This window comes from Phyllostomus hastatus, unplaced genomic scaffold (assembly GCF_019186645.2).
Source record: "Phyllostomus hastatus isolate PE091 unplaced genomic scaffold, TTU_PhHast_1.1 phas_scaffold_78, whole genome shotgun sequence".
NCBI lineage: Eukaryota > Metazoa > Chordata > Mammalia > Chiroptera > Phyllostomidae > Phyllostomus > Phyllostomus hastatus.
In genome coordinates this window covers 71,292,104-71,308,893 of record NW_025334041.1, presented here as the reverse complement: position 1 = coordinate 71,308,893, position 16,790 = coordinate 71,292,104, and the positions used below count along the sequence as shown (strand labels likewise).

The following is a 16,790-nucleotide window of genomic DNA, read 5'->3' as shown; positions in this document are numbered from 1 at the left end:
TGGCCCCCATGCCCTCCCTCAGCGCCCCCGCCCTGCCCCGCAGCAGATGCTCCCCGCCTGGCGCTATGCGCAGCGCACACAGTCCCCGTAGGGGGCAGCAGGACCGCCAGCCTGGCCTCCCCCTGGCCCTTACCCATCTCCCGTCAGGTTCCTGCTCCGGCCTCTCGCCTGCCTGGGCGCCCCATGGCCAGGTGCCCGGGCGCCTAGGTGCCCAGGTACCGGGGCAGCGAGGGCTGCCAGCGGCAGCTGCGTGGGTTGGGCTGTCCAGCTCCGCCGTGCACTCGCGGGATAAACTGGTTCCCCTGCTCAGCGGTGGGGGCGGTGAGGGAAAGCGAGGGGAGGGCTGGGCGTGAGACGGGGCGGGGCGTGGGGCGGGGAGGGCAGCCCTGTGCGTAGCAGTCGGACTGGTTTGACGGCTGCGGTGTGGGGCAGGACTAGTCCTGGCTGGCTCGGCCCTCGCTCTCGCTCTGTGCGCTCCCTGGCGTCTTCTGCATCCCCCGCGCCCCACCGTGCGCACCCCCACCCAAGGCCGCGCAGTCGGACAGACGGGACCCGGAAGCCGTGTTTATTCACCACAAGGCACTGTTACTTTGTCTTTGTTAGATGGGTCCCTGGTGCTAGGTCAGCAATCCTATTCATAATTCATCTGTTCACGCTACAAGCATTCATTGTGCACTTAGTGTATGTGTGTCAGGAACTGACTGAGCACTGTGGGGTAGGATGAGCCAAATATTCCAAAAGATTGCATCCTGGCACAGAGGTGAGCAGTAGTTTGATGTAAAGGATGGGGAGCAGGCTCCCTGAGGGAAAACCCTAGGAGGGAGGGAGCCACAATGGGAAGAGGCCCTCCCACACTGACCTCAGATCCTTGGCTACCACCTGAGTGAACACATGTGGGGTGAGAATCTGAACAACCCAAAGGAAAACAGCAGCTGAGCACACATTTGAGCAGTAAGTTGCCTGCTGCTAGGGAATTTGGGGTTCAAGTCCTGCCATTTTAGAGGGGCTTGGTAAACACTTTGGATTGTCCACTGAAAACCCAGAATTGCCACATTAAAAGAATAAAGACTATGTCCCAGGATTAAAAGACATACTTTAGAACTAGAGACAAAACCAAAAGAAATCGATCCAAAATCTAAAACTTGGCCTCTACAAAGCCAAGGTGAGGTTCCAGTAATTTCACTTCCTGCTGGAACATATTTGACACTCTTCAGAGGAAAATAACAGGACCCAAAGTATCTACAGTGTATCATTCATTGCATCTGCTCTACAACAAAAACTGACTAAACAAAAGATGCTCCCATCACTCTGTCACTCAGGAAATTATAAGTGTTTTTGTTTAGGAGCTCTGCATCAGGAACCAAATCTACATTTCTTATATCACAGTATCAGAACTGTAGACAAGATGTCAGAATCAGAGAATAAAAATTAAAAATGGAAATTATGACAAAGATGTTAAAGAACCTATAGCAAAAGGTGAATATAATGGGCAAAGAGATAGGACATGTTAGCCAAGATATGAATACCATTATTTTAAAATTAAACAGCCAAGTGGAGTATGGATAAATCCGCTCCCGGGAGGAAAATATCTGTCTTTATTACCCTGGAATGAAGACGTACCTCAACCTTTTCCTGCCAGACAGGAGGTGGATTAGTTTCTCAGCTTTCCTTATGTGAGACCAGGGCCTCCCAATACTGGGGTTCCTCTGCTGTCACATGGCCTACTGCCTGTGCAGGCAGCCTCTGGCCCCAGTCCTGTTACCCTGTGGGGCCACAGTCAGGAACCGATGCGAGGAGATAACTCTGCTATTACTGTGAGTCATTAGCTGTCTCATCTTCTGCCAGTAACAATAAAAACCATGGCATGCCAACTTGCTGGCTTGCTAGCAGAGAAAAATCAAATCTCAGGCTCTTTCACAGTTCCTGACTTCACACAGATGAAGAGAAAACGGGGGAAAATGCACACTGCACACAGGGACCCAGTGACAGGGATGATGGCTAACTTCTTATCAGACACGACATCAGCCAGAAGACAATGGAACATCTATTTAAAGTGCCAACAGAAAAAAAAAGCTGTCAATTCATACTTCTGTATCCAGCTATAAACATATTTTAAATAGAAAGCCAAATAATGACATTTTCAAATAAACAAAACCCCAACACACCCAGACTTTAAGAAAGTGAAGATATGCTTTGTGGTGAAGGGAATGAAACAAGATGAGAATTAGAGTCTTCAGAAAGGAACAAAGAGGAATGAAAGAGATAAACACAGGAGTGAATGTGAAAGACCATTTTCTTCCTTGTGTTAAATGATTTAAAAGTCAACTGACCATTAGAAAACAACACCACCTGGGGTTTGAACACACGTGAAAGCCAGGTGTGTGCACAGGAAAGCACCAAGCACAGGAGGGAAAAAAACACGCAAGGACCGTGTTGTGAGGGTCAGAGCAGTGTATGGTGTGGGACACAACAATAATTACTGGGGAAAAAAGTCCAGGAAAGTGAGGAAAAAATAAACAAAAATCAGAGAGGACATTTAAAACAAATAGCAAAATTGAAAAATTATCAGTAATTATATTAAACATTCCAATTAAAAGGCAGAGCTTATCAAAATTGTTAAGAAAAGAACACCCAGCCATATGTTTAGAAGAGACACACTTTAAATATAAAAACACAGGTTTAAAAGGATGGAAAAAATATACTATGTAAAACACTAAGCCTGAGAAAGCTTGGTGTGGCCATATTGATTTTGAACAAAGTAGACTTCAATACAATGAGTGGTCCCCAAAATAAAAAGCTTCATTTTAAAAAATAAAAAGGATCAGTAATTCAAGAAGACTCAATAATCCTAAATATGTATGAATTTAACAGCAGAACTTCCAAATACATCACGCAGAATTTGACAGAACCAAAGGGAGAGATATAAAATCCACAAGCTTAGCTGAATATTTTAACACCATTCTCTCAGTAATTAATGACAAGTACACACAAAATGAGTAAGAACGATGTAGGAGATTTAAACATTGTCATTCATCTTAACCAGAAACTACATTGTAAAACCACATCAGCAGTAGCAGACTACATTTCTTTTCAAGTACACACGGAACACTAAGCCAGACCAGCTGTGCGAACTGACCGAAAAGGACCTGTAAGTAAGTGTTCGTGGGTTGAAATCACACAGATTGTATATTTTTGACACCATAAAATCAAATTAAAAATCAACAAGAGTATTTTATCTAGAAATGCCCAAATATTTGGAAACTAAGTAATACACTTTGAAAGAACCCACAAGTCAAAGAAGAAATCACAAGGAAAATTAGGAAATATTTCAATCCAAAATGGCATAAATATAGATAAACAGGCCAATGTAACGGAATTAGAGTCCCAATGCAGATCTACACATCTACAGTCATCTGGTGTCTTTTGATGAAGGTGTCAAGATAATTCAATGGGGAAAAGAAAGTTTTTCCATGAGTGGTTCTGGAACACCTAGAAACCTGTGTGGTTAAAAAAAGAACCTGCAACTTATATCTAGATGTATAAAGAAATGTTACAGCTCAATCACAAAAAAAACAGATAACCTAACTGAAAAAATAGGTGAAGGATCTGAATAGGTATTTATCCAAATGAGAGACACAAATGAGCGATAAACACAGGAAAAGATGCTCAACATCGTTAGCCATCAGAGAAATGTCTTAGACTGGCCATAATAAAAGAGATAACAGCAAGTTTTGGGGAGGGTATGGAGAAATGGAAACCCTTATGCATTGTTGGTGGGGTTTTCCAGCAGCTTTGGAAAACAGTTTGTCAGTTTCCCAAAGGTAAACATGAAAGTATCCTATCACTGGTCAGTGTGGCTCACTTAGTGTGTTGTCCCTCCTGTACACCAAAGGGTCTCAGGTTTGATGCCTGGTCAGGGCACGTGCCTGGGTTGTGGGTTCGGTCCCAATCAGAGCAAGAAGCAACTGATCAAATTTTCTCCCTCACATGGATGCTTTTCTCCCTCTCTTCCTCCCTTCCCCTCTCGCTAGAATCAATAAGTGTGTCTTCAGGTGAGGATAAAAAAAATATCATATGACCCAGCAGTTGCACTTTTTGGTATGTTCCCAAGAAAAATGAAAGTACACGTCTACATAAAAAATTTATACATGAATTTTGGTAGCAGCATTATTAATAATAGCTCCATATGGATACAACCCAAATGTTCATTAACTGATAAATCGATAAACAGCATGTGGTACATCCATACAATAGAATGTTATTTGGCCATACCAAGGTGATACTGCAATGTGGATTAACTTCACAAACATTATGCTAAGTGAAAGAACGCAGCCACACAGAAAGAGTACGTCCTCCCGCTTACAGGAGGAAGTCATAAATTGGGCACAGCCAAGCTATGGGGGTAGAGGTGAGAGTGGTGGTTACTAACTTCTGGGGAGGAGTGGTTAGAAAGAGACAAAATTTTCAGGAGTTATGGAAACATTCTGCATTTTTGGAGTGGTAGTAGTTACAGAAATATCTGCATCTGCCAAAACTCACAGGCCAAATATTTAAAAGTCATGAGGTATAATTTGCAACAATATTGTTTGTAAATTATACCTCAATCGAAAGTGCTAGCCAAATCCTTTCACCTTTTAGCTTAAAAATCCTTGATGGCTTATGATGGCTCAGAATCTAACTCCCTGACATACTTAGAGGCCTTGAGTGATTCACACTCTTATGTGGGCTTAATGATGATAACTAAATAAATTTATATTAAAAGAAAGAAGAAGAAGTGTCACCTGATGTTAACGCCACAGGCTCCATCTGAAACCAGCCAGTGGGCAGGTCATAAACAAAATTTTATTTTCTTGCTCCTGAGTTAGCTGGGGAAAGAGGGTGGAGGAGGGTGATGGGGATGCAGCAGGGACAACAGCTGTCCTGCCTGTACTGCTAGGGACTGACCCTGGTCCTGACCTCACTGTAAACCCGGTGTGGGGGGCTGGAGGGAAATTCAGAGCAGCAAGCAATATTGTCTTCAGAAAGATGAGCGTGTGGAAAGGCATTTGGGGTGAGTGGATCCTCTGCTCTGGGCACAGAATGGGGCATTTGACTATGCATTTGCAAAACAAAACCATCATCCCCAAAGGGGGCTTTGGAGAGTCGGTCTGTGGACGGTGTGGACGGAGAGGATACGCGGCGAGGGGCCGAATCTGCCCACACAGCTTCCTTGTGCCTCCTCTCCAGACTGGGGTCTGACTTTACTGTGTCTGTAGAGCGTTGCTTCTCCTTGGGAATGTGTGTCCTATTGAAACCAATGATCCCAGGCCAAGTTTTTCCCTGGGGCTGAAGGCAGCACAGAGTGATTTTGGGGAATTCAAGCGCCACCTGGTGGTGCAGAGCTGGGGAAATATTCTCTCCATCTCTTGGAACCCACGTGGCCACGGTGAGAACTGGAGGCTCTGGGATTATCTGGAGAGATCATCCTTGGTGCAAACAGGACCTACAAGGAGAGGAGGGAAGTGGGGAAGGTTTGGGGAGAAGGTTCTCACAGACACAAGGGAGGCCTCTCACCGGGACACCCAGAAATACCGAGTGGGGTGGCATCACATCAGGACCAGGACCTGGGTGGTGAGACCCGCTTTGCTTCCACAGGCTACACCTTCTGGAAACGGTAGATTATAACGTTATTAAAACGATTTTTATAGAGTGCTTTTGTACAGAGTACTTTCACATGTGAACTGTCAAATCAACCCAGAAGTATTATGATCTCGGTTTCCTAAATGATCTTCAGGAAGCTTGAGCAGCTCATTTAAAATTGTCCAATTGTTAATGGTGGAGCTGGACCTTATGTCTGGGCCTTCTGACTTTGGATCAGAGACTTCTTTTTTTATGCCATCCCCTCCACCTGAAAGTGGCCTGTAGGGACACCAGCTGTCTCCACCGCTGGCTCCCCTCACCCTGCTGGGGCGGCACACATTTTCCCGCCCAGTGTCTCAGCCGGGGTTAAAGTGCACTTCCTCCAGGGTGTTTGCTCTGGTTTGCAAGCTGTGGAAGTTCTCCTGAGAATGTGATGTTAAAGAGCCCGGGAACTTCAGGGCTCTGCCTTCCTGGAGTCCGCATCCCCTTTGTCCCTTTGGATGTGCGGAGGTGAGCCTGAACCTACCCGGGTGGGGGAAGTCGGAGGTGGGAGCTTCTTCACGGGAGACACCACAGAAATATGGGCTTTGGGGGCTGGCAGCTGGAGAGCGGTGGCGATAGTCTTCAGGAAAGCAGAATGAGGGGCCCGGAACGAGGCCCTGGGCCAGGCCTTGGGACCCTGGCCTGTGGGAGGCAAGGCCACCAATGTTTAGGGCAGTGGTGTCTCCTACTCAGTTCTGATCGTAGCTTATGGTGTTTTTGCCATGACCCCCATTCACTATCCAACCTTTCTTTTCCTTTCATTTATTCCTCCCAAGACTCTCAACTGAGACTTTTGTGGCTTTCACGACAAGGACAGAGAGACACCCACTTAGTGCCCCCGGGGCCCCCATATCCACCCCAATAGAAGGAATCATTGTTTCCCCAATTCAACCCACAACACACGAGAAAAAAGACAAAACCAGAGACAAAAATTAACTGTGTAAAAATACTGCAAAGTATGCTGCATATCTGAACTAGTTCTGTTCCTGGTTAGGCTGGTCGGAGGGCCCTCTGTACGCTGTCTCCACGGCTGGACCTGGCACAGAGCAGGTGCTCGCTGAATTAGTGACCGGACACTGATGTAGGGGGGCCTTCCTGCCGTGATGCAGTGGGCAACTAACTAGATGTCAGTAGGCAAACAAGCAAATATGTAACAGATCAGAGGTAACATTGCTAGGAGGAAAAGTAAAGCAAGATACAGAGACTGTAAGTAAAGGAGATACAGGTGGCTTCAGGGGTAGATGTTGTTAGATGGAGTGGCCAAAAAATACCTCTCTGATGAGGCACCATTTGTGCAGTGGCCTCAGCAAAGGAGAGGAAACAAGTCCAGTGGGTCTCCTGAGGTGGAGAATTCTGAGCAGAGGGAAGAGGATGGGTCATGTACAGGAAGTTAACATACTTCAGAATGAGCATGAATCAGTTTCCAGTAAGTATCCAGGTGCTCTGGAGGTTGCAAAATGCAAAATGCTTAGTCTATACCTTAAGGGTTCAAACATGCACCCCTGGAAAGGCCTCACCTGTATGAAGCAGATCAGGGTCTGGGCCACAGTATTGGTGGAGCTTCGAGACTAGGTTATTAATGGCTGGCATGAGACATTCTCAGTGTCTTCCCGGGAAATTTTCCCATGTGCCCGGTTTGAAGGCTGGGTAGGAAAATGGTGGCGCGTAGGAGAGCATGCACTCCGTCGGCAGTGGGGAGGGGTGGTGGTGGTTTAGGCCCCAGGCTGTCTGAGGCCGGTCCATGCTTTATGCACAAGCTGCAACCCTGACTATCACCAGCCAGGCCGGGCGGGATTTATCCCTGCTGACTTTGCCCCTGTTCCTGTGCACCCTCCACAAGCCAGTGAAGAAAGGAAACTTTCTTGACTGACCAGGAACACTGCCAAGGAGAAAGAAGAAGGTGCCAGAGTGCCCCATCGTGGCCCAGGGAAGGGCGCCTTCACACTGGGCATGGACAGCCCATCCGCTGTCAGGGAGACTCTCAGAGGGGAGGTGATGTCACAAGGAGCTGGCGTGTGAAGCCACTGCCACCCATGTCACCCTCTACTCTGACTCCAGTCATATTCTGATCATCTGACTCCATGGGAGAGGCGGGGCCTGGCTGTTCCCTCCGGATCCAGTCCTCACTGCACTGTCTCTGCCTTTCTGTTTCTGTTTTGTGAGCTCCATCTACCACCCACCAACAGGGCAAAGCACATGTCTCCCCTGCGGGCATGGCCCCACGTTCCTGTGCTGAGTTGGGGAAAGGTGGGGTGTGTGTGTGGGGTGGGGGTGAGGGGGTAATTCCATGTCAACCACCCACACAGAGGAGCCAAGAAAGGTCTGCATATGGATTGTCATCGGGAAAACGCTGACCCCTGGTGGACAGTTTTTAAATTTTATTTTTCAATTGCAGTTTGCATTCAGCACTTCCTTGTTAGTTTCAGGTGTACCACACAGCAGATAGACACTCATATCTGTTACAAAGTGTTACCTCAGACAATTCAGGTGCCCACCTGGCACCATACACAGTTATTACAATACTGTTAACTACATTCCCTGTGCTTTATCTTACAATCCCATGCCTGATTTGTAACTAGCAATTAGTACTTCTTAACCCCATCACCTTTTTTACCTTGTTCCCCCAAATCCATTCTTTCTGACTTCCATCAGTGTGTTTTCTGTATTTATAAGTCTATTTCTATTTTATTTGTTCATTTATTTTGTTCTTTAGATTCTACATACAAGTGAAATCATATGGTATTTGTATTTCTCTGCCTGGCTTATTTCACTTAGCATAATACCCCAAAGGTCCATCCATGCTCCTGCAAATCTTTCCTTTTTATGGCCAAGTAATATTCCATTGTATATATGTACCATAGCTTGTGTATGCACTCATCTGTTGATGAAAATGGGCTGCTTCCATATCTTGGTACTGTAAATACTGCTGCAATGAATATGGGAGTGTGTATTCTTTTGAATTGGTTTCAGGTTTCTTCAGATATCCACCCAGAAGTGGGACTTTCTATGGTAGTTCTATTTTAAATTTTTTTGAGGAACCTCCACACTGAATTCCATTTCACAGTGGCTGCACCAGTCTGCATTCCCACCAACAGTGCATAAGGGTTCCCTTTTCTCCACATTCTCACCAACATTTGTTGTTTGTTGATTTATTGATGATAGCTGTTCTGACAGGTGTAAGGTGACATCTCATTGTGGTTTAATTTGCATTTCTCTGATGATTAGTGATGTTGAGCATCTTTTCATATGTCTGTTGGCCCTCTGTATGTCCTCTTTGGGGAAGTGTCTATTCAGGTTCTTTGCCCATTTTTTAATTGGGTTGTTTGTTTTTCTGGTGTCAAGTTGTTAGAGTTCTTTAATTTCAGAGATTAACCCCTTGTTGGATGTATCATCAGTGAATATACTCTCCCATTCAATGGGCTGTCTTTTTGTTTTGTTGATGGTTCCCCCACTTGTACAAAAACTTTTTAGTTAGATGTAGTCCATTTGTTTATTTTTCTTTTGTTCCCCTTGGCTGAGGAGATATGTAAAAAAATATTGCTATAAGAAATGTCTGAGATTTTACTGCCTATGTTTTCTTCTGGAAGTTTTATGGTTTCAGGTTTTACATTGAAGTCTTTAATTAATCCATTTTGAGTTTATTCTTGTCTGTGGTGTAAGAAGGTGGTCTAGTTTCTTTTTTTTTTTTTTGCTTGTATATGTCCAATTTTCCCAACACCATTTACTGAAGAGACTGTCTTCACCCCATTATATATTCTTGCCTCCTTTGTCACAGATTAATTAACATATAGGTGTGAGTTTACTACTGGGCTCTCTATTCTGTTCCACTGATCTGTGTGTCTGTTTTTATACCAGCAGCATTTCTTATTACTGTGGCCTTGCAGTGTAGTTTGTTATCATGCAGTGTGGCACCTACCACCTGGTCCCTCTTTTGCAAAACTGATGTTGCTATTCGGGGTCTTCTGTGTTTCCATATACATTTTTGGACTATTTGTTCAAGTTCTGTGAAAAATGCCATTGGCATTTTGATAGGAATTGCATTGAATCTACAGATTGCTTTGGGTAGTATGGAAATTTTAATAATGTTGATTCTTCTTATCCATAAGCATGGTATATGCTTACAATTATTTGCGTCTTCTGCTACTTCTTTCTTCAATGTGTTATAATTTTTTGAGTATAGATCTTTTACATCCTTAGTTAAATTTATTCCTAGGTATTTTTAAGTGAAATTGTAAATGGGATTGTTTTCTTAGTTTCTCTTTCCAATAATTCATTATCAGCGTCTAAAAATGCAACTGATTTTTGAATATTTATTTTGTATCCTGGCATACTTTACTGAATTAATTTATCAGTTCTAGTAGAATTTTTGGTGGAATCTGTAGAGTTCTTTATATACAGTGTATGTACTCTGCAAATAATGACAATTTTACCTCTTCCTTTCCAATTTGGACAGCTTTCATTTCTTTTTCTTATCTGACTGCTGTGGCTAGGACTTCCAGTACTATGTTGAATAAGAGCGGTGACTGTGGACTTCCCTGTCTTGTTCTTGATCTTATGGGAAATGCTGTTAACTTTTCCCTGTTAAGTATGATATTAGCTGTGGTTTTGTCATATAGGCCTTTATTACATTGAGATATATTCCCTCTATTGCCACTTTGAGGAGAGTTTTTAGTCATAAATGGGTGCTGGATTTTGTCAATTTTTTAATGTATTGATAGAATCATATGATTTTTGTCTTTCATTTTGTTTATATGGTATATCACCTAATTAATTTACAGATGTTGAACCTTCCTTTCACCCCAGGAATAAATCTTACTTGCTCATGGTGTGTGAAATTATCAATGTGTTGCTGGATTTGCTTTGCTAATATTTTGTTGAGGATTTTTGCATATATGGTTCATCAGGGACATTAGCCTATAATTTTTTTGTTGTGTCTTTATCTGGTTTTGGAATCAAGGTAATGCTGGCCTCATAAAATGGGCTTGGGAGTCTTCCCTACTCTTGTATTTTTTGGAATAGTTTGAGAATGATAGGTGTTAGTTCTTCTTTGAAAGTTTGGTAAAATTCACCTGTGAGGTAATCCTCTCTAGGACTTTTGTTTGTTAGGAGTTTTTATTATTATTATTACTATATTATTATTATTGCTTCAATTTCATTAGTTGTAATTGATTTGTTCAGATTTTCTGTTTCCTCTTGATTCAGGCTTGGGAATTTGTAGTTTCTAGGAAATTATCTTTTTTTTCCAGGTTGCTCAGTTTGTTGGCATATAATTGCTCATAGTATTTTCTTATAATGCTTTGTATTTCTGTGATGTCAGTTGTTACTTCTCTTTCATTTCTGATTTTATTTACTTGGGTATTCTTTCTCCTTTTCTTGATTAGTCTGGTTAAAGGTTTATTGATAATTTTTTTATCTTTTCAAAGAACCAGCTCTTAGTTTTACTGATTTTTTTGTATTTTTTTTAGACTACATTTTATTTGTTTCTGCTCTGATCTTATTTCCCTTCTATTCATTTTGGGCTTTGTTTTTCTTTTTCTAGTTTTTTTAAGTGTAAGATTAGATTTTTAATTTAACATTTTTTCATTTCCTTGAGGTGGGCCTGTATTGCTGTGACTCTCCCTCTTAGGTCTGCTTTCACTGTGTCCAAAATATTTGGAGTTGTGGTGTGTTCATTTTCATTTGTCTCAAGGTGTGTTTTGATTTCTTCCTTGACCATATTGTTAATCCCTTAATTTTTTAGTAATGTGTTATTTAGCTTGCATGTGTTTGTGTGTTTTTCAGAGTTTTTTGTAATTGATTTATAGTTTTATACCATTGTGGTTGGAGAAGATGCATGAAATGATTTAAATTTTCTTTAATTTATTGATGCTTGTTTTATGGCCTAACGTGATCTATCCTGAAGAATGTTCCATGTACACTTAAAAATGTATTTCCTGCAATCTTGGGGGTCAGTGCTCTGAAAAATATTAGTTAAATCCATCTGGTCTACTATGTCACTTATGGCCCCTGTTTCCTTGTTGATTTTTTTGGTCTGGAAGATCTATCCATTGATGCCGATGGGTGTTAGAGTCCCTTACTGTGACTGTATTACCATCTCTCTCCCTTTATGTACATCAATATTTGCTTTATATACAATATTTTGGTGTCCTATGTTGGGTGCATAGATGTTTAGCAGGGTGATATCCTCTTGCTGTATTGATCCCTGTACCATTATGTAATGACCTTCTTTGTCTCTCATTATAGCCTTTTTTAATTGTCTATTTTGACTGATATAAGTATTGCCACCCCAGCTCTTTTCATTTCTGTTTGCATAAAATATCTTTTTTCTAGCCCTTCACTTTCAGTCTGTGTGTATCCTTCATTCTGAGGTGGGTCTCCTGGAGACAGCATATATACAGATCTTGTTTTCTTATCTATTCAGCTGCCCCTATGTCTTTTGATTAGAGCATTTAAACCATTTACTTTTCAAGTGATTGATAATAGGTATGTATTTATTGCTATTTTATTCTTTATAATTGTGTTTTTTTCTCTTATATAAGTTCCTTTAACATTTCTTGTAATACTAGTTTGTTGGTGATGAACTCCTTTAGGTTTTCTTGTCTTGAAAGCTCTTTATTTCTCCTGCAATTTTAAATGGTAGCCTTGCTGGGTAGGTCCTTGCTGTTCATCAATTTGAATATTTCATTCAAATCTGATTTTCATAATCAGATTTTGTTATTAAATCCCTTCTGGCCTGAAAAGTTTCTGTTGAAAAGTCAGCTAACAGTCTCATGGGAGCTCCCTTGTAGATAACTAACTGTCTTTCTCTTGCTGCTTTAAAAATTCTCTTTGTTTTTAATCTTTGCCATTTTAATTATGATGTGTCTTGATGTGGGCCTCTTGAGTTCATCTTGTTTGGGACCCTCTGCATTTCCTAGATTTGTGTATATTATCCCTTCACCAGGTTAGGGAAGTTTTCTGTCATTTTCTTCAAATAGGTTCTCGATCCTTTGCAGCCTCTCTTCTCCTTCACCTATGATGCAGATGTTGTTATGCTTGATGTTGTCCCAGAGGGTCCTTAGAGTATTTTCATTTTTTAAAATTCCTTTTTCTCTTTGCTGCCCTTCTTGGGTGTTTTCTGCTACCTTGTCCTCCAAATTGCTAATTTGATTCTCTGCTTTATCTAACCTGATGTTGATTTCTTCTAGTGTACTTTTCATTTCTGTTATTGTATTCTTCATTTCTGACTGGTTATTTTTTATGGCTTCTATCGCCTTTTTATTTCTTACTGTCTTTTTAAGTTCTCATTTAGTTCATGTACTCTTCCCCTAAGTTCCTTGAGCATCCTTATACCCACTGTTTTGAACTCTGGGTCTGGTAACTTGCTTGCCTCCATTTCATTTTGTTCTTTTCCTGTGGATTTCTCCTGTTCTTTCATTTGAGGCATGTTTCTTTATTTTCCATGTTTGGCTGCCTCGCTGCATTTGTTTCTGTTGATTAGGTAGATCTTCTATGTCTCCTGGTCTGTTTATGGTGGTCTTATGTAGTACGTGTCTTGTGGGACTTGGTGGCACAACCTCCTTGACCACCTGAGCTAGGTGCTCCAGGTTATGTGAACCCTCCTGTTGTAGTTGAGTCTTGATTGCTGTTGGCCTGTCTGTGGGTGGGATTGACCCTAACCACAGTGTACGAACTGCTATGTGGGGGCTGACCTCCAGAGCAGAATTTGCCCCAGTGGGATCTGATGCCTCCAGAGATCTTTTTCATGTGCCACTGGTATAATTGGGTTGTGCTCTGGTGTGGTCTGAAGTTCACCAATGACTGTGTTGGTTCTGGGGCTTCTTGGAAGACCCTCCAGTACAGGTCAGTGTCAGACACTGCCTGGTCTTGGGCTACCTGTCTGAAGCTACCAAGTGATCTTCAGTTTGTGGCTGCCTCTGCTGGGGATGGGTGCACGTGGGAGGGTCCAAGCTGCATACCAAGCCTGGCTTCCACTAGCTCTGACCCCAAGGTCAGGTCAGCAAAAGGCCCAAGGCACCCAGAGATCTGCTTCTGCCTGCCTGCTGCCTGTTAGTCTCGGTCCTTGGGAGAGCCTCTGGTGGGGCACAAGTTGAATGAGTTGCATGAGATAGGTTCTCAGTGAGTCATCAGGTTGGGGCAAGTTGTGTTTACCAGGTTGATACAGATTACACTCAGTGACAGTGCTGGGTCTGAGGCCACTCGGCGAAAGTCTCAGGGTGGTGGGCCAGGGTCTCAGGGGGTCATCAGGATGAGGCCAGCAGAGCTTACCAAACTAAAACAGACCAAGATCTGGCCATGTGGTGGGAGAGCTCCTCACAGGAATGGAGGCACCTTTCAGGCACAGGGGAAAACATGGCCCCTCTCCAGCCCTACAGCTCAGTCTCTTTTCATGTGACTCTGGCACTGTTCAAGCCTGTCCAATTTTCCTCAAGAGCTCCTCAGTAAGGTCTGCACACAGGCTCAGGCTGGCGTCCTCCAAAGACCTCTCCACTGGGAGTGACCCTGGCAGGGTGGGTCCTCCAGGAGTCAGCAGGGAGAGGCTAGTGGCACTCCCCAGGATGATGCTGTGTGGATGGGAATGCTTGACCCAGGGAAGATGACATTTGCAGGTGGTTTGGGAGAGAGACCCAGCATAGGGACACTTGCTGCTGTCACTCTAGCCTTCTCCCCACATCCGTGCCTCTCAACTTTTCCCTTTATGACTCTGGTCCACTCCAAGCTGCTGCCCCTCTGTCAGAGCCCAGGGTGAGTGCCTCAGCTGAGATTGTGCGTGCTGGTCCTTCAAGAGAGCTGTCCCATTTCTCACTAAGACAGGTAGAAGCCCCACTGATTTTCACAGCCAGATATTGTGTGGGCTTCTCTTCCTGGCTCTAGTGCTGTTGGGTAGGGACACTAGAATGGGGCTGAGACCCTTTGCTCCTCTGCAGTGATCCCCCTCAGGCCAGATAGCCCTCTGGATTCTCACCTCCCACCTATGGGTGTGGGGCCAGCTCCTTTTGCATCTGTGCTTTTCCTACTGGTCTTGATGCAGGTTCCTCTATAAAACCTTTCTTATAAGACTTCTGTTCAGCTAGTCTTCAAATGGTTATCCATGTTGATTGTTCTGTTCTTTAGCCACTACTCTGATACGGTCCTGGGGGGAGGTCAGTGTAACTAGTACCTACTCTGCTACTCTGCTGCCATCTCGCCCCGCTCTCAACATTTAAGCTTTTTCAGTTTGAGGTCAAGAACCCCACAGATGCGTTTCGCTATCTCTCCAAACTTTTCTGAGCACTGGGCTTATTATGAAGCATGTTGAGGTTTGCCACTATGATTTAGAGATTTCATAGTTATGTGAAGATGAAACACAAAATTATTTGGTTTTCCCAAGATTTGCAGCAATTTAACCCCAACTTAACACCTGCTATTATAGCACACTTTATGCCAAAAAAGAAAAAAATGAAACTTGAACTGCATCTTAACCAGAGAAAGTGGAACAAACCTTCTTCTCCCTTCAACTCAAACTAAAATACAGTCAGAATACACTGTGACTTGGTAGAGTCTTTTTATCTTGTGAAAGGCCAATTCTCTCCTTTGCATTTTCAGAAGCTTCAGACAGAGGCCCAGTGAGGGAGCAGCTGGGAGAACTTGACTTCAGGGTCCTTGAATCAGGCCCTGGGCCTGGCAGGTTGATGTCATGGCTTCATCCCCCAGACACCACAAACCAGTCCTGAGGCTGGGGGTTTGTACTGCACTGGCATAATTTTTTAAAGACTCTGCAGGTGAGCCTAATGAGAACACAGATTAGTCTAATCCCTACCTCCTTAAGTGAGAAATTGAGTGGAGTTTGCCGGACCACGGTCACCTTGTTCATTAGTGGGGAAGCCCTGAGTAGACTTGAAAGCCTTAAAGACTGGAGTGCTGTGTATTCAGTTTCAACCTTTCATATGGGCTGTTCCTATTGGTTTATCAGTATTCTGTGACTTTATTGTGTAGTCAGGCCTACATATGACAGGAAGGCCACATTCCTCTGGGATTCTCATCTGCCTTCCATCTCTGCGCTTTCTCTCCTACCTGAAACCCCCACCTCCCATCACCCTTGCACATTCCCCCGAATTGTACAGAAGCCTCACTGCAGCATGCTGCCCAAGCCTGGGTCCCTGGCCCATATCCCTGGCCTGAGTTATGCCAAGGAGCAAGAGGTGGCCTCCACGTACCAGCTCTGGGTGGTTTATTTCTTCACAGCAGGCTCAGTAGCCTACCCAATGCCAAACTCAATGTGTCCATATCCAATTGTTTTAAACATCACCCAACCAAGCAGATTTTTAGCCATTTAGAGCCTGCCTGCTTTGCACTTCCCTCAAAACTGTACTGAACATCTGCCAGCCATAGATAAGCTCAGGCCACAAAGACCTCAAGCTCTGCTGTCCTTTGGTGCTCTCTGTCCCCGAGATTCCCAATGTGTCCAGACACATGAGCCCCATTTCCCCCTTCCCCTCCCTCAGCCCTGTGCCTTCCTGTCCTCTAAGCTACAACCACTGAGTGGTCTCTGGACTGATTCCTACTGTGGGGGCTCCCCAAAGTATCCTGTCAAAGCATCACCAGTCAAGGTTGAGTGTGCCTTCACCACCTCATGCTCATATTTCATTCCTCGAAAGCCCCAAACCGCAGGAACCTCCTAACTCTAGGCCTTTCCCTTTTTCTAGTCTTTTTTCAAAACTCTGATAGCCCAAGTCCCCTGCCTTCTCAAATGTTCTGACCCAGGGATTGCATTAATTCCTATTGGTTTATCAGTAGCGAATTCATTTATTCACCAAATGTTTACTGAACATGCAGGGCATGCTGACCACTGATCTGGGTGCCTGGCATGCATCACAGAAGAAAACATGGAAACCCCTGCATGTGTGGAGCAGACATTCTAGGATGACAATGGCTCCCAGCCCTTGCTGTCCTGGAGAACTCTGCCCTCGGCGAAGAGGTGCTGAGATGGAGGTCTCACTGTCATCAGTGAGCTGGAGGGAGGTACTGCACTTTAAAGATGAGCTTCTCAGACTTTAACCCATGTAGAATCACCTGAAGACTGCTCAGGATTAGGCCCTAAGTCAGTGCATCTGGCCTGAGGGCTGGGGTGCTACATTTTCCCTCCCAAA

The 16,790-nt window shown here is 43.9% G+C and overlaps 1 protein-coding gene across 1 annotated transcript in view; it reads right to left on the bottom strand.

Moving 5' to 3' along the window:
* Positions 1 to 300, bottom strand: part of PSD4 (pleckstrin and Sec7 domain containing 4) — a 32,056-nt gene extending 31,756 nt beyond the window's left edge. The window contains exon 1 of the mRNA XM_045828230.1: positions 134 to 300. The gene's annotated coding sequence lies outside the window, so the exon portion shown is untranslated. The remainder of the gene's footprint in view (positions 1 to 133) is intronic.
* Between the last annotated feature and the right edge of the window lie 16,490 nt (positions 301 to 16,790).